The sequence below is a fragment of the Bubalus bubalis genome, chromosome 6 (assembly GCF_019923935.1).
Source record: "Bubalus bubalis isolate 160015118507 breed Murrah chromosome 6, NDDB_SH_1, whole genome shotgun sequence".
Lineage (NCBI taxonomy): Eukaryota > Metazoa > Chordata > Mammalia > Artiodactyla > Bovidae > Bubalus > Bubalus bubalis.
In genome coordinates, this window is record NC_059162.1 from 113,620,805 (window position 1) to 113,625,295 (window position 4,491).

A 4,491-nucleotide genomic window follows, 5' to 3' on the forward strand; every position below is an offset into this window, starting at 1 on the left:
TGGCCTTCGAAAGGGGAAGCAGGCTCCAGGAAACCCTATCCTGGATGTTCCCAACAGAGCTGGGGCTTCTGTCTCCCCGTCAGAACAGCTCCCACTCAGACAAGGCCCCCCGGAGAAGAGCCCGGTAACTCACTTCCAGGGAGGCAAGAAGGCGTCCCAGCCCTGGTGGCCTCTATCTGCCTGGGTCTTTGAAAGTGAAGTTGGATTGACTCTTCCATAAAATTTACCTCTGCTTAATTTTTTCTTTTCATTGGGAGAATCCCCAATAATAATTACTTTCAAATTTAAGGGTCACCACGCGTCGCCAGACAGTGCAAATCCAGAAACCACCTAAATCCATTTTCACGAGATCACAGAATGCCTCTGGGGAGACAGTAGCTTTGAGGAATTTGCTGTTACTCCAAACTGGCCGAGGGATGAGAAACCTTAGCCTCTGGACACCGGTAGCCTGCACTGCAGTGAGAGAGGCATGAGGCAGTTGACAGAGTTTTGATTAAGGATCCCTGGTCTGTGCTTATGGAAGGAAGTGCAAATAGAAATATCCGAGTCTTGATGAACAGAGAGTTTCTTCCCCATCCCCTTCCAAAAGCCTTCCCCCACAAACTCCCTCTTCTTTCTGAGAAACTTTAAACAAAAATAATTGCTTTAATCTTTTTCTTTTAATTCTGAGCTCAGATCAAGTGTAGAAACCTTCATAAAGATCCATAGTAAAATCTTTTCATCATTGCTCAGAACTGATTAGCCTTTCATACACACACACACACTCACTCACTCCATTAATAAGTCCTCAGTTACCCACTGTCACCTTTACACACAGGCAGGCACACACACACACTCCTTATTGTTTTAAATTATCCTTTTGCTTCTCAGAACTATAGAGATCATGCATTAGGGACACCAAGAGATCTTTTGATGCTCAGATTTGGCTATTTTCATCATCGACAATTGCTTTAATCTTTATGCAAAGAATCATCTTCTCATCCTAGGGCATATTAGCAATCCCATCACTGTGTCCATTTCTGCCCCCTGGGAACCCCCCTCTCTTGCATCTCCCAGGCGCAGAAGGCACCAAGCTGCCCAAGCCCCTGGGTTGCCTTTATCTGTCTGAGGGGGAGGTCTACTTAACTGCTCCTCCCCCCTGCTGACCATCCTAAATCACACTGCCTTTCCAACCTGTGGGGCTGGAAACTTCAAAGGCCTGGGTCACGGCCCTACTTAGCATCTGTGAATGTCCAGCAACCCAGAAACTTGAAAGAGAATGTCATCAGCTCCCTTAAGAAATCACCATTAATTTTGTAGCTGATGGTCCTGCCTTCAAAGCCTGGGGCAGTGTGTGTGTGTGTGTGTGTGTGTGTGCGCTGTTCTTCACTTCTGCTTAGGTTCTAGCAAACACTGGAAACAGTGCTAATGAATTTGACAATCTGGAAAGGCTGCAGTGAATGTCAAATTTTGTCCTTGGAGTCAACCTATATATAGTTAAGGAAGGAATCTGGTCCCAAAGGGTGGGTGTGGGGAGCAACTCAGGAAAGACCACCATGGAAAAGAATCAGTGTGAACTCTCTCAGAATCCCAGGTGAAAATGTGTTTCTTTTATTGTCTAGGCAACACAGCAGAAATCTTCAGCAGGTTTAAAAATACAGTTTTGGGTGATAAGTTAAATGGACAAACCCTCAGGTTTTCTGTGTGATGAAAAACTTTGTTTTAAGCTCTGTTTCAGTGTGGAAGGGGCTTTTCCTTTCACAGAAAGGATGCAGCCCCATCAGATATCTCATTCCCTAAGGAGGCTGAGATGAGAGCTCCATGCTTGCAGAGTACAAACCTCTGAGCTGTACGCACTGCATGGAGGAGACCAGCTTCTCTAGCATGGCTGGTGAGGCTCTGCTCTTTGAAGTCTCCCGTGCTGAAAAGCTGACGTCTGGGCAACGGCAGGTCAGGATGGAGCACAGTGAGAAAGCCCAGCCATCGGTGATAAGGCCTGGATCTTGAGAAGGTCCAGACCAATGCTGCCTGCCCAGCCCACAGTGGGTGCAGGTGAGGAACACTGGTGTTTATCTTTCAAGTCTCTTGATGCAAATTCTTGTCTCAGTGTGAAGATGATCCATCAAGGGAGAGAAGGGGCTTTGACTGCTTTAGGGCAATCTCAAGGACTTTATCTCAAGAAGTGTGGCCGGAGGGTGAGTGCAGGGAGAAAACAGGCATGGGTCCTTACAGCTCACCTCCCCATGCTGGAGGTGTCAGGGCCCTTATTGGTGAGGGCAGTGAAATTCACAGAGTATTCACAGAGTTCCCAGAGCTAAACCCAGGGAGTGTTTACACCAGAGTTTATTGAAGTGTAGTTGATTTACAAAGCTGTGTTAGTTTTTGCTGTACAGCAAAGTGAATCAGTTACATATATACATATGTATATATATGTATATATATGTATATCTCCTCTCTTTTTAAGATTCTTTTGGTTATTATAGAATACTGAATAGTGTTCCCTGTGCTATGCAGTAGTTCTTGTTAATTAACTATTTTATATATAATAGTGTTGCTGATAAAGGTCCATATAGTCAAAGCTGTAGTTTTCCTGTAATCATGTACAGATATGAGAGTTGGATCATAAAGAAGGCTGATCACTGAAGAATTGATGCTTTCGAATTGTGATGCTGGAGAAGACTCTTGAGAGTCCCTTGGACAGCAAGGAGATAAAACCAGTCAATCCCAAAGGAAATCAGTCCTGAATATTCTTTAGAAGAACTGATGCTAAAGCTGAAGCTCCAATCATTTGGCCACCTGATGCAAAGAACTGACTCATTTGAAAAGATCTTGATGCTGGAAAAGATTGAAGGCAAAAAGAGAAGGGGGCAACAGAGGATGAGATGGTTGGATGGCATCACTGACTCAAAGGACATGAGTTTGAGCAAATTCTGGGAGACAGTGAGGGACAGGGAAGCCTGGTGTGCTGCAGTCCTTGGGGTCTCATAGAGTTGGACACCACTGAGTAACTGAACAATAACAATTCAGCAGTATATATATGTCAATCCCAATCCCCCAACTTATTCTTCCCCCTTTTTTCCCTACTGGTAACTGTAAGTTTGTTTTCTACATTTGTGACTGTTTGTAAATAAGTTCATTTGTACCATTTTTTAGCTTACATACATTATGAAACAATTACCATAATAATTTCAGTGGAAATCCATCATCTGATATAACATTAAATAAATAGATTAGAAGGCATTTTTCCTTTGCGATGAGAACTCTCAGCATTTACTCTCTTAACTTTCCTATGTAGCATACAGCAGTGTTATTATCCTTTTAAGTTGTACATTACTTTTGTAGTACTTGTTTATTTTATAACTGGAAGTTTGTACTTTTAGACTGCTTTCATCCATTTCCCCCTCCCTGCAACCCCTGCTTCTGGTGACCACAAACCTCATCTCTTTTTCTATGAGCTCATTAGTTTGTTTTGAAGTATAATTGATTTACAGCACTGTGTATGCGACACAGGGATTTGATATTTCAAAATGATCACCAGGATAAGTCTAGTTGTCACGTGTCACCATATAAAAATATTACATAATTATTGACCACATTCCCCACACTGTACCTTTTATACCTGTGACTCATTTCTTTTGTTACTCAGTGTTTGTGCCTCTTAATCTCTTTCCTCTATTTCTCTCCTCTCCCAAACCCCTTTCACTCTGGCAGCCTCCTCTCCAGTCTCTGTATCTATGATTCTTCCTGTTTGTTCATTTGCTTCATTTTTTAGGCTTCACATATAAGGGAAATCACACAGTATTTGTCTTTTTCTGACTTCTTTCATTTAGCATAATACCCTCTAGGTCCATCCATGTTGTCACAAATGGCAAGGTTCCATTCTTTTTTATAGCTGAGTAATATTCCACCACGTGTATGTATATGTATATATGCCACATCGTCTTTAACGATTCATCTATTGGTGGGCACTTTGGTTGCTTCCATATCCTAGTCATTGTAAATAATGGTGCAATGAACACAGGAGTGCATATAACTTCTCTAATTCATGTTCTTGTTTTCTTCAGATACATACCCAGGATTGAAATTGCTATGCCATACAGTAGTTTTATTATTAATTTTTGGAGGAATCTCCTTACTGTTTTCCATAATGGCTGCACCAGTTTACATTCCCACCAACCGTGCACCAGGGTCCCTCTTCTCTACACCGATTTGCTGTCTTTTTATAGCCATTCTGACAGGCATGGAATGCCATCTCACTGTAGTTTTGATCTGCATTTCCCTCATGGTTAATGATGCTGAGCATATTTTCATGTATCTGTTGGCCTCCATGTCTTCTTCGAGAAAAAAGTCTACTCAGGCCCTGAATATTCAATTTTTAATTGCGAGTTTTAAGTATACGATTTTATTTTCTAAGAAGTTTTTATTTTTTCATTAAGTCCTTTTATAAACAACCCTGTAAAAATATCCCACTTAAACGGTTCCAGTCATGAATTTTTATTATTGTTATTCTAG

General features: G+C 41.9%; 1 non-coding gene and 1 pseudogene across 1 annotated transcript; both read right to left on the minus strand.

Moving 5' to 3' along the window:
* Nucleotides 1-666: 666 nt before the first annotated feature.
* On the minus strand, nucleotides 667-730 carry LOC112585872 (annotated as a pseudogene).
* A 134-nt stretch (nucleotides 731-864) lies between these two features.
* On the minus strand, nucleotides 865-944 carry LOC112585873. The gene has a single exon (XR_003110447.3). It is a non-coding gene; the product is annotated as a small nucleolar RNA U2-19 (small nucleolar RNA).
* Nucleotides 945-4,491: the final 3,547 nt, after the last annotated feature.